This window comes from Sapajus apella, unplaced genomic scaffold (genome assembly GCF_009761245.1).
Source record: "Sapajus apella isolate SASKATOON/1434 unplaced genomic scaffold, GSC_monkey_1.0 scaffold43, whole genome shotgun sequence".
NCBI lineage: Eukaryota > Metazoa > Chordata > Mammalia > Primates > Cebidae > Sapajus > Sapajus apella.
In genome coordinates this window covers 7861539-7875358 of record NW_022436983.1, presented here as the reverse complement: position 1 = coordinate 7875358, position 13820 = coordinate 7861539, and the positions used below count along the sequence as shown (strand labels likewise).

The 13820-nt window shown below is 39.0% G+C and overlaps 1 protein-coding gene and 1 pseudogene across 7 annotated transcripts in view; one reads left to right on the top strand and one right to left on the bottom strand.

Annotated features, from left to right (window-relative positions):
* Positions 1-13820, bottom strand: part of KAZN (kazrin, periplakin interacting protein) — a 1289243-nt gene that overhangs the window by 944833 nt on the left and 330590 nt on the right. The gene's annotated exons all lie outside the window — the stretch shown is intronic.
* Positions 5000-5611, top strand: LOC116566588 (annotated as a pseudogene). The gene has a single exon (XR_004275925.1). The product of XR_004275925.1 is annotated as a 60S ribosomal protein L13a pseudogene (transcript).

Here is a 13820-nt window from a genome sequence, read left to right as displayed (position 1 = left end):
TTGGTAGTGGTTGGTTGTTTGGTTGTACAGAAGCTCTTTAGTTTGATCAGGTTCTATGGTCAATTTTTATTTTTGTTGCAATTACTTTCAGAATCTTCATCATGAAGTCTTTGCCAAGGCCTATGTCTAGAATGGTATTTCCTGGGTGGTATTCTAGGGTTTTTATAGTTTTAGGTTTCGCATTTAAGTCTTTAATTCATCTTGAGTTATATTTTGTATATGGTGAAATACAGGGGTCGTTTCAGTCAGTCCAGTTTCACTTGGCTGCATATGGCTAGCCAATTATTCCAGCACCATTTATTGAATGGGCAATCCTTTCTCCATTGCTTGTTATTGCTGGCTTTATCAAAGATTACATGCTGTAGGAATGTAGCTTTACTTCTGTTCCATTGGCCTATGTGTGTTTTTGTACCAGGATCACACTATTTTAGTTACTATACCCTTGTAATATGGTGTGAAGTCAGGTAGTATGATGCTTCCAGCTTTGTTGCTTTTGCTTAGGCTTGCTTTGGCTATTAAGGCTCGTTTTTTGTTTCCAATGAATTTTAGGATTTTTTTTCCTAATTTGGTGAAAAGTGTCATTGATAGTTTGATAGGGATAGCACTGAATCTGAAAATTGCTTTAGACAGTATGGCCATTTAAATTATATTGATTCTTTCTATCCACAAGCATAGAATGTTTTTCCATTTGTTTGTGTCATCTCTCATTTCTTTTAGCTACGTTTTGTAATTCTCACTGTAGGGATCTTTCACCTCCCTGGTTAGCTGAATTCCTAGGTATTTTACTCTTTTTGTGGTTATTCTGAATGGGATTGTGCTTCCAATTTGACTGTCATCTTGGATGTTGTTGGTGTACAGAAATGTGACTCAGTTTTGTACATTGATTTTGTATCCTGAAACTTTGCTGAAGTTGTTTATCAGATCTAGGAGCGTTTTAGCCAGGACTGGGGTTTTCTAGGTATAGAATTATATTGTTTGCAAACAGAGATAGTTTGAATTTTCCTCTTTCTATTTGGCTGTATTTAATTTTTTCTCTTGCCTGACTGCTCTGGGCAGGACTTCCAGTACTACATTGAATAGGAGTAGTGAGAGTTAGCATCCTTGTCTTTGAACATTTATTCATTAAACTACAGTTTACTTTCTGTTTTAGACAAATTACTTTCTCTGTAAGCCTCCTTTATATTTCAGTTTGGACAATGTATTCATTTTACTTTGAAATTAAGTGTTTAAGTAGGTTATATTATCTATGAAGTTTATTTTAAGGGATCAAAGGGATGTTGTAAAATATTTATTATAAAAAGGAAGAGTTGAGTTCAACATGCCAAAACCACCAAGCTAGGCATTTTTTCCCTAAGACCTGGGGAGGACAATTATTTTGTTAACATCCTTCTGATTATTCTGGCTGAGATTCTTGAGGCATCCCTATAGCCATCCCCTAATATGTCATTTATTAGCTGGTAGCTTCTTTCAAACTAAGAAGTCTTGACTAGGTTATCCAGTTTAGTATTAACCTCTGTGGACTTTGCTTTCTCCTTGAAAGAGAGAATGGAAGCCCAAAGAGATTAAGCAATACTGTTTTCTCCGGCATCTGTTGGCATCACCCAGATCCCAGAGGTGGTGTTCTCTTCCTTTTTCGTCTTCTTGCTCTTGGATACAATCATTAAAAGCCAAATAACAGTTCTTTTAGTTTATCTTAGTATGTTCTACTCTTCATTGTCAGCTTTGGCACAACCTTTAAAATCCAAATAGTATTTGTCTTTGGTTGCTCCTGACATGTTCTACTCTTTTTGCTTTGCGTTGGTCAGTCCTTCTTCTCACTGGTTCCAGGCTTTAGTTTGCCCTTGACTAGACCCTGCTCCTTTGGCCTTTATGAAACCTGAGCTCCTCATATGCATCCTGGTCATTACACCAGGATAACATTTGATTTTCACACCAAAATCATTGACAGCTGGATACCACACATTCCTTTTTGGCAGTTGTTCACCTCTGGAGTCTTTAAAAATTTTCTCTCCATGAAAGTATATTTTTGAAAAGTCCACCTTGCTAATAATTAAAGACTGTGGGTCTTATTTTAGGATGTTAGTGCCCTGTGCCCTGATCATTGTGAATTCTCAATGCTGCATGACTCTCCCTTGGTGTTTGTTGAAGGTAATTCTGGGGGTATCTTCCTAGCCTTCACTGATCACCTCCTTTGGCCAACAACATGGACTCCCAACTGCTTTGTCTTTAACAAATATGACTCTGCCCCTCTGACCATAGCAGATTGGACCCAGGGTGGACAATCAAGCCAAATAGATGAGGCTCCCCTCATGTGCAAACACTCTTAATTAACCCAGAGATTTTCCTTTAGGATCAGTTTGATCATTGAGAGTCTTATATCATCTGAAAGTTTAAAGAAGTTTAACAGTAATTTATGCAGGATTTCTTGTCAAATTTGGCCTAATATTTGGAAAAAGTATAGAAATTTGGGAGAACTTTCAATTTTTAGTTTTTTTCTTATATAAAAAAGACAAAGAACATAAGGAAGAAGAAGACACAAAAATAAAATTATAATGATAGATTATGGCGTTCTGTCACACCAAAAGGAGCACGGGCAGGAAATGCACATTGTGGGTGAGCCAGTATAAAATGGCCCCAAGTGGGGTCTCTCTTAAGTGGCTTGCTGATGACAGGGTTTGTAAAGTTTGGCTTTACACAGACCCAAAATAGGCAGCACATAAGTTCCTTAGGCATTGGCGCCGGGATCACAGCCTGTGCCAGGAAAAAGCCTGCTATAGTTGGATTTCTGCAAAGTTTAGGAAAAGAAGCATTTTTAAAAGAACTTGCTGCTAGCAACCATTTTAGGCCGCCATCTTTGTTTCTGCAAGATAACAAGGTAACAGGTGTTCTGTGCCCCAACGCGTGTTTCTTGCTTGTCCTGTGACTGTGGACCATCTCTTCCCTGAGAAATCCAGAAAGCTCCTTCACCATCCAGCAGCTGCAGCCACACTGGCTTCAAAAAAGTCTGAACCCAAGCCTTGAAGAGGGGCCCGTCTTCCATGTCTGTCCTTCCTTAAGCTCCCTCAGCCCTAGAGGGCTCTTTAGAATTCTCTTTATATCGTATTGTCTCCTACTACAGCTTAATAATTATTTTAACTTCTCCAGTTAAAATAATGATGATGAAGATGTTGATAATGACAATAATAATAAGGGTAGTTACAAAAGGCTTTCAGCATGCTAAACACTGCTTTTTGTTTTGTTTTGTTTTCTTTTCTTTTTGAGACAGAGTTTCGCTCTTGTTACTCAGGCTGGAGTGCAATGGCGTGATCTTGGCTCACCACAACCTCCGCCTCCTGGGTTCAGGCAATTCTCCTGCCTCAGCCTCCTGAGTAGCTGGGATTACAGGCATGCACCACCATGCCCAGCTAATGTTTTGTATTTTTAGTAGAGACGGGGTTTCACCATGTTGACCAGGATGGGCTCGATCTCTTGACCACGTGATCCACCTGCCTCGGCCTCCCAAAGTGCTGGGATTACAGGCGTGAGCCACCACGCCCAGCCCAACACTAAGTTTTAAAATCCTGTGATGCCTGTTCATCATGATATGTGCAGACTGAACATACGGGGACATCATGACTTTTGTAGATTCAAGCACCACGTCTGGCAGTGGAAGAATGTCATTTTTGGATTTTGGAATCAATAGCCTTATATCCATTCCTCTTGAGAGATCTGTGTTGAATCCCCAAATGCCAAAATTCCCTCTGTATTTCACAAATTATGTTTTAAGTTTTGGGATGGAGATTATAACAGCCCACTGATAATACTCCACAGTGCAATGGAGTCTCATAGTGACTTCTGGAAGGTTCTAAAAATGCTTAGGCATAAAGTCAGATCTAACAGTCTCAAAGCTAGGTTTGTACCATGAATTACAGCCCCTTCTCTGCTCCAACCACAGAATGAAATCAGGAACATACACTCCTTTATAAAAGGTGATATCCAGGAAAAGCAAAGCTTTAACTAGCACTTAGTTATTGCGAACATGTAATGGTTAAGTGTCCTAAAATACAGAGAGGGGAGAGTAGAAAGAGGCTCTTGATTTCTGTTTCTGATAAAGTACTAAGGCTCTGGCCCTTCCCCCAACCCCGCCAGTTCCCTATGAGCATGGCCATGACCAGCTGGATGGTTAATCTCCCAGGAATAACCTTATCACCCAGGGAATGGAATTGGTAACTTTTAAAGAGCTATCTGGAGCCAGAGCTTCTGAGATTTTACGCCTTTAGGACCCAACTTTGTCAAAGAATCCAAAGCAAATTAACCTACTTCTCTACTCAGGAGAGAAGATGAAATATTTCCATCTTCACTGACAAGGACTTCTGGCAATTTGGATGAATGATGCCAAGAAAAGAAAGCAGCCGGCTTACAAACTTCCTAAGGAAACAAATTTCAAAAGAAACCCCAAACATCACGAATCACAGGCTGCTTTGTTTTCTTATGCATGACCTTCATCTACCTTCCTTTCATCAAGTAAATGGAAATGTGTCATTTTGATTAACAATGATTGCTTTCTTGTCATACATCAACTAAAATGAGATGTTTCACCGTCACAGATTTAAGGGGACACGGGCATATATTTAAGAGGTATTTTTTAAAGGCATTCTTGATTATCCATATCACTTAAAAAATTCTTGTCTTCTTTCCACCCCATCCCCTTTTCCTGCAGATATTTAAAGGTAAAGAAATGATATGGCATTCAGTGGTGGCTGATTATAGCCTTGTTGATGCCGCTGTATTGTTTACGAAATTGGTGCAATGACGCTGACTAGTAACAGGATTATAAATAAGCCAGAAAATAATTCTAGCTGGCAAGCTCTACAGTGATTTTCCTATGGAAATCATACCTCAAGCTCCTCTTTTTAAGGAGTTTTAATGCAACTTATTATTCACCTTCTCGGAGGCAACTTGTCTATGCAGAATGAAAAAGACAAGGAAAACAATGCAGACGGATCGTGATTGCAAACATCATGATTTTCAGAAGTGATTTTGCGTTAGGCTAGCTTTTCATCTAAACATGAACTTGGCTCTGGCCGGAAGGTGGTGGTCGTTCGCTGCGAGGGCATCAACATTTCTGGCGATTTCTACAGAAATAAGTTGTAGTACCTGGCTTTCCCCCACAAGCAGATGAACACCAACCTTTCCCGAAGCCCCTACCACTTCCGGACCCCCAGCTGCATCTTCTGCAGATCGTGCAAGCCATGCTGCCCCACAAGACCAAGCAAGGGCAGGCCTCCTTGGACCACCTCCAGGTGTTGGACAGCATCCCACGGCCCTACGACAAGAAAATGCAGATGGTGGTTCCTGCGGTCCTCAAGGTCGTGCGTCTGAAGCCCACAAGGAAGTTTGCCTAACTGGGGTGCATGGCTCACAAGGTTGGCTGGAAGTACCAGGTAGTGACAGCCACCCTGGAGGAGAAGAGGAAGAAGAAAGCCAAGATCCACTACCAGAAGAAGAAACAGCTCATGAGACTACGGAAACAAGCCGAGAAGAACATGGAGAAGAAAACTGATAAATACACAGAGGTCCTCAAGACCCATGGACTCCTGGTCTGAGCCCAATAAAGACTGTTAATTCCTCATGCTTGGCCTGGCCTGCCTTCCTCCATCGTCGCCCTGGAATGTGCGGGACCCAGGGGCAGCAGCTGTCCGGGTGCCACAGGCAACCTGGGACATAGGAAGCTCGGAGCAAGGAAACGGTCCAGTCACTGCCTGCCGAGGTTACCTGAAAGCACTCAGAACTGTGCAGGTGTCATTTATCTACGACCAATAGGAACAGCAACCAGTTACTATTAGCAAAAGGATCCGGAAGACTAATTGGAGAGGCCTTAGCTGTGAGTAGAGAGTCTGTCTAACTTTCACCTGGTCATGCACTATACTCTGCAGCTGTTAGAATGTGCACATGCTTGGGAACAGCATGAGCTTGCTGCTGTACAAAGGGTATTTATAGAGGCATGGACTGGGAAGATGGGCAACTTGGGGGTTACAGGCAATGCCGTGCTCTTCACTTGTGTTTTGTGATCAGAGTCAAATAAATTACTTTTAAAGAAAAAAAAAATTCTAGAGGGTGAGGGTAGTATGGAAACCTGTATAATGTTGGCAGAAGACTCCAGGGGCAGGAACCATCCTGTTGGTTTCTTAGTGTATTCTACACCTCTAGCACAGTACTCATATTATACTTATAATTCAATTCTTACCTTTTGAATATAGTTGTGAAGGTCAAACATTAAGTCTAAAACATATTGAAAATCATCCACAAAGGGATGGTAACTAAAGATAGGAAAGAGGAAGAGATTAAAAGAACGTGAATGAATGAATGATTACATCCTCAGGGCTAATAAACACTAAGCAAGATGACAGAGTTAGTATAACTATGATCTAGACAGTGAACTCCTTGGAGGCAGGAACTACACCACCCACCTGATTAGCCAGCATCCCACACCAAAGTCAGCTTTCAGTGATGCTTGTGGGATGAACAAGTAGATGGATAAATGCAGGAAGCTGCTTCAACCTAAACCTTTACCTCTAGGCACAAACAGCAGATGCTGTGCCTGTAATCTTTTTTTTTTCTTCTTCTTAAAAATCAATATAAATTAAGGCCATTTCCTCAGCAGAAAAAAAATAACCTGACAAGTGTAACTATGGTTGGGAATAGAACCTCTGGTGGATAAATGTGGGACCAACTATGCTTGAGAGCTCCTCCCTCCACAGGAGAAGCCTTTGTACTTTGTTCATGTTAAGCTAGTAAGACAGTATTGACGGCTGCATTAATTCTAATATCTATAACTTAGGCTAGTGGTATAAAGTGCCTGGTACTGGTCTGGAACCTGAGAGTGCTGTCACCAAATCAGATCCAGACATGGTGTGATCCACCAGAGAATGAGGGTAGACCCTCACCAATTAAGCTATCACTGGGTTTGGATGAAGTTCATTCAAAGCCTTGCACACAGGAAAAGTTCCAAGGAGCACATGAGTCTTCTCGACACAGAGAAATAGAAGCTGTCCAAGTTTAAGATAACAAACATATCCACAGGGTGCTTAGGGATGACTCAAAGATTCTAAGTCAAGACCAGGAGGCAGAGGCGCTATTAATTCGGTTGGCAAGGTCATGAGGATTTGGTTAGATGCAAATGGGTCCAATTTGGGGCATATCAATTTTGTGGTGACAGATGGACATACAGAAAGAAATAATGAGCAGAGTCAGAAATACATGTCTGGAGCTCCTACAAAGCAGGCGTCTCATAGAGATTTCCACGTTAATTGCATGTGGCTTCAGGTAATGCCAAAGCAGCAGAACACAGAGAGAGAGCACAGAAGGCACTACCAGAAAGGTGAAAAGAGCAGCCAAAAGGCACCAAAGGGACAGCCGGAAGGCAGGAGGGAGGTCAGGGCACCCTGGTGGTTCAGAAGAAAAGGAAGAAAAGAATCTCTAGAAGGCAATACTCAACAAATGATGAATTGGGCAGAGTTTACGGGGACATGGACTGAGGAAACGTCACTAAGAGATGATCAATGACCTTTCAGATAGGGGGTTTCAGTCGTATTGAGTGATGCAAACTAGAACATATGGATTAAGGGTGAATAGGTTTTGAGGCTGTGGGTTCTAAATATTCCTTTAATGTGAATTGATGGTTTTTAAAGTAAGAGCACATATGACACATCTTATAAGAGTCAACTGAAATGTTATTGCCCTGATAAGTTTTTGCTAATCTCTCAATCAGAAAAATTTCGATTTCTCTATACTATCAGAATACTTTGTCCATATAGTACCTATCATATTTTGCTGTGTACTATAATTGCCTTATTTTAGATGCAGCACTCCAATGCCTACCTAAAAGAGTTGGTTGAAATATCTGTAGAATGAATTAATTAAGATCTACTTGTTTACAGGTCTGCCTGTCCAGTGTGGTGTGGCTCTTACATTACATGAAATGTATTGGAGAAATTAATTAAAAGGTACATTATATTAATTTTTTAAAAAAGCTTATTAGTTGTAAAATATTACAGATATAGAAAATTGGCATTACATAAATGCTTAGTTTAATAAACTATGATAAGGTCATCACTTTGTAACCGTGACCCAAATCAAGACATAGAAATTTGCCAGACACCTCATAAGCCCTCTATATAATCATTCTAACCACAATTCCTTTCCCTAATCCTCCTATACGCCCTATAGCTTTATCACCTGACTATACATTCCTATATTTCATTTTCCCTGTTATTTTTATATGTCTCTATTAGTCTATAGGTTCCCCTTCTGCCTCTCCACACTTATTTTTCATGAAATATATTTGTTGAAGAAAACAAGTGTGTCCTACAGAGTTTCTTACTATCTGGATTTTGCTGATTGCATCTCTGTGGATCTACTGGATTGACCATTGGGTTTAATTTTTGGCAAGACAACTAAGAGATATTAATGTATTGTGTTCCTCTATCACAGCCACGGGATGTATGATTGGGCCTTTACTTTTGATAGCAGCAAATGATGTACAATGCCTAGATCTATTAATTTATCTGAGTTGCAAAATAGTAATATTCTAATTTAATCATTCTTCCTTTAGGTATTAGTTGAAATATTTCTACAAAGAGAAAATTTACTCATCTACTACTTGGTTATCAGGGATGTAACTCATATAGAAAAGACATAAAAGACGATTTTTGCCCTCATTATTTACCAGTTTTAAAACTCAGTGGTTCTTTATTATTTTCAAAAATGACAAATTATTTTCTATCCTTATAAATTCATGAACTTATTTATTGAGCTTCAGCTCAGTGAAAATATTGTCTTTACTGAACATTTCTTGTCTGATCTTTGTCCAGTGGGAATATCACTTTGACATGTTCCTAACAGTTTTCTAGCTTCCTTGCTGACAAGGTATGTGTATGACCCACTGCCCTAGGCTCATCTTGTACAAATTCTGCCCAGATATGGAATCCTTTATTCTCCCAATAATCTCTGTTTTCTTTTAGTGGAAAACAGTATTTGAAAATCATCTGGGTCCTAGAGAGGTCATTGCTGTTGGGTTGCTGTCTGTAAGCATTTTTAATACACGTGAGTAAAACTCATGAGGTATGATACTTCCAATTCAAATGCAATATCACAGGATTTTTAACCTTTTCTACCTGGCATTTATATTTACTTTCTTACACCAGAATACTGATTCTGGAGAACACAAGGGATTCAAGAATTAGGAAATCACATAATTGCCCATGTGATTTATTTCATTATGTATGAAACAGGCTCAGTTAACATTAGCTATTCTTTTTTTTTTTTTTTTTTTGAGATAGAGTTTCGCTCTTGTTACCCAGGCTGGAGTGCAATGGCGCGATCTCGGCTCACCGCAACCTCTGCCTCCTGGGTTCAAGCAATTCTCCTGCCTCAGCCTCCCGAGTAGCTGGGACCACAGGCATGCACCACCATGCCCAGCTAATTTTTGTATTTTTGGTAGAGACAGGGTTTCACCATGTCGACCAGGACGGTCTAGATCTCTTGACCTCGCGATCCACCCGCCTCGGCCTCCCAAAGTGCTGGAATTATAGGCGTGAGCCACCGCGCCCGGCCAACATTAGCTATTCTTTTACCATAAGTAAACATATAGCACTTACTATCAATCCATAAGTTAATAACTCTCTAGTTATTTTGGTTTATTGGCATTTACTCTCTAGTAAATTCCTCAGGAAAAGCTCATGGGAAAAATATTCTCCAAGTCATTGAGTTTGCCCGAGTCTTTCATGTGAATGTCAGTTTAGTTGGTTATAAAAGTTTTAGCTCACACTTCTTTCCTTAATTATCCTAAATATGTTATTCTGTTTCCTTATGGCATAAAGCAGTGTTGTAGGAAAGTCTGCTGAAAGTCTGATATTATCTCTGAATAAGTGATTTGATCTTTTTGCCTGGATGCCTACATTTTGGTTTTTCTTCAAAGTCTAATAAGTTTTATTAACTTTCTCTCAGTGTTGGTTATTTTGGGTCAGTTTCCTTAGTTATGTTGTGTGCACTTTCAATATGTAATTTAAAAAATTGTCTTGGGAAACATTTGAAAGTATAGTTTTGGGTATTTTTTTTTTTTGTTCCCTCATTTTGATTGTCTTTGGAGTCCTTATTATATGTATGTTGGATATTCTTTGACTGCCTTCTAAATTTGTCAGTTTCTCCAAATCCCTTAAAAAAAAAGAAAAAAACTTTCCCTTTTATTTTTTCTCCTTTCTGAATAATATAATTTCATTTATAAATCTTCCCAATTTGGATTTATGTATTTTTTTTTACATCATGTGACATTTTCTTAGTTTTTATGTTTTAGCTTGTTAGAAATAGTGAGTTATAGTTTTTATCTGAAAGGGAGTGGGCCTGTATTTGTAGCATTCTTTTATTTTTTATGTGAAGCTATTTGATTCTTTATTCTTTTTAAAATAATAACTTTACATAAGATCATGCCTATGTCTTAGTACATTTTGTGTTGCGTTACAGAATACCACAGACTGGATAATTTATAATGAAGAAAAATGTATTGGCTCACAGTTCTGAAGGCTGGAAAGTCCAATATCAAGATGTGAGCATCCGGCAAAAGCTTTCTTGCTGCATCTTGACATGGCAGAAGGGCAAAGAGAGAGGAAAAGGGGGCTGAACTTTCCCTTTTATAAGAGCCTAGTCTCCCTTCAATGAATCATTTCTTAAAGGTCCTACTAAACATTTTTATAATGACAGTTAAGTTTCAACATGAATTTTGGAAGTGACAAATACACAAACCATAGCAACTGTGATTTTTTCTTGTTGCTCATTTCTATGTAAAATTTGTTCTTTTAAACTTTTTTTTTTTTTTTTTTGAGACAGAGTTTTGCTCTTGTCATCTAGGCTGGAGTGCAATGGTGTGATCTTAGCCCACTGAAAACTCCACCTCCTGGGTTCAAGCGATTCTCCAGCCTCAGCCTTCTGAGCAGCTGGGATTACAGGGTCCCGTCACCACAACCAGCATATTTTTGCATTTTTAGTACAGACGGGGTTTCACCATGTTGGCCAGGCTGTTCTCAAACTCCTGACCTCAAGTGATTCACCTGCCTCGGCCTCTCAAAGCGCTGGGATTACAGGCATAAGCCAATGTACCCAGCCTCTTTTAAACTTTCAATCAGGATACAGTTCAGGATCTTTGCTAATTTTTCTAACTTTAGGCTTTAGAGTGCCTTCTCCTTTTGTTCTCATCTAGTTTTCAAAACATATGGCAGTGTCCTCTGGGATCCCTTACCTCTAGGCACTTCTTCCATTTTTATCATAACCTTCCCTTTCCTGTCTTTATACTGCTCAGTTTGGGTCCAGCTCTCAGCAGTTTGTCCTCAGTGAGTGACTATCCTGGAAGGAAATTTCAAGTGTTCAAGAAATCCAGACCATTCCACTCCTTTAGATCTTACTGTGAACTCTTTTTATTCACCTACTAGTGGAGTACACAGAATATCTCCTAGTTTGGGCTACTTTCCATTGAGTACATGTTGGACATTTAGGGATCCTCAGTCATGTCAACTGCTTTGTTTTTCCCCCCAGCTTCCTCCTGCTAAATTATGGCTGGTATCATGTGGGCCCTTGTTGCTATTAATGGTTTGTCTCCGCCAAATCATATTTTTGTCAATTTAATTTGTTAATGACTTTCATGTGTTTTGGTGTTGCTATCTCTTTGTTCTATATCTGATTACTATATCAATAGCATACAAAAGTTATAAATATTTTTCCAATATCTTGGAAAGGTATGAATATCTTGGAAAGATATTTATAACTTTGGTATGCTATTGATATAGTAAGAAAAATTGAAATATAGTATGTTTTAGTTGGGGAAAAAAAAGAAGTACTAATTAAAGACATTATTTCTGTAGAAGTTGGATGAACATTTCTTTAATGAGAAACTTAGCCTGCCTGACCTCTCAGTTCATCTCTAGTTCTGGGATTCCATAGCACAAGCTTTGAAAGAGCCAGAATAACATGGTATACATACATTAGAGCTTATCAGATCTCGGTTCTCACCAATTATCATTTTTGTGGTCTTCAGTAATGTTTTCTGTAGGCTTCAGTTTCTTCATTAGAAAAGCAAAGACAATAGTACCTTTTAAAGCCAAAGCACCAGACCTATAGCAGTTTTCTTCATTTCCAGAAGCAAAGTTTCACCAAAAAGAACCAATCCTTGTGCAACAAGTTAAGGCCATTCCATTGCAACTTAAATGAAATATCAAAATTCCCTCTAATTCTGAGACCAAGCTTTGACCTCAGACTATCAGTAGACATTAGAATACCCACTTGTTAGAATAAATGGGAATATGTAAGCATTGGTAGGACTAATGCCTAGATGAGCAGGCCCTTCCCACATTCCTCCTGAGCCTGTTCATCAGGAAGGAATTTGGTGACCAATGATATAATCATTTTGGTTAAATAAATCCTACAAACCATACTCTGGGGACTCTCCTGACACAGCCTAAAAAATGAATAACCAGCAGTGACAATCACACAGCTCTCATTCCTTCCACATCATACTCATCTAATGAATTGATGTCAAACACAGAAAAGTATTAGAATAATTTCCTGAAGGGCTTTGTCACTTCGAATCCAAACTTTGTCAATTCATAGCTCCCCACGTGAGAAATGACTTTCTTGATAAATGCTTAATGTACACATTACTTCAAGAACACTTAAGTTAGAAACATGAGATTGCAAAAAAGCTTTATGCAAGAAATGCAGGCATATCTTTCTGCATATCTTAATGTTGCCTAGCCTAAAGATATTTTTAATTTTACATTTCATTTACTGAGCTTTTCCAAACTAAGCACAATTTGTCACCTTACCTGCATTTTCTGTTATTCCTTCCCAACCATAAGTTCTTGAGGATAGGGGCCGTCTTATTCTACTCTGCATTCCTTGTGCCCAGCCCATGGCCTCGGGCACAATATACTTGCAATTGTGCTCACAGACTAAATTGATTCTACTCCCCAGCTCCACTATCCAAATCTTCTTGTACCATGGTCTTCATTCTCTTGGTAAGTGGCCACTTCTATTCTTCTATTTGTTCTTCTTGCTCTTTTACAACCCGTATACAATCCATCAGTAAATCTTGTTGGTTCCTGAAAATATTTCTTTAGCATCTCCTCCTCTTTCTCCCTTTTACTGTGTTTAGACAATTCTACTCTTTTCATGTGCTTCTGGGAAAGGATTGGGAAAGTAAATTAAAAATCATGTATTTTCCTACTCATTTTTTAAGTCCCAAAAGCATTTATTAGAAGCTGTAGAGGGAGAAGTTTGAGATTGCCAGTTAAGCTGAGTTTGGGGGTTATCTGAAGATTTAAAAATTCATTAATGTAAAAAATATTTATTGACTACACCATATTTCAGACATGGTTGTGGTACTGGGTAAAGCAGTGCACAAAACCAACGCAGTGCCCTGGTATGATCCTGCTTTGAGTTTGGGAAGAAAGACATCAAGCCAATGAGCAAACTCGTGTATGCAATCATGTCAGATAATGAAGTACACTCCCCACTGGTATGATCTTGCCTTGAGTTTGGGAAGAAAGACATCAAACCAATAAGCAAAGTCGTGTATGTGATCATGTCAGATAATGATGTACACCCCAAAGAAAGAAAGCAAGCCAGAGTGGGGTGAGGTAAGACCAAGTCCTTGGATCATTTCTGCATCTACATATATTCACAACTTTGATGATCTCATCCAATCTCATGATTTTAAAAATCAGTTATACATAGATGATTCCCAAAATTAAAATCCAGACTTACATATCCATTCTTCCATTCTAATGTTTCCC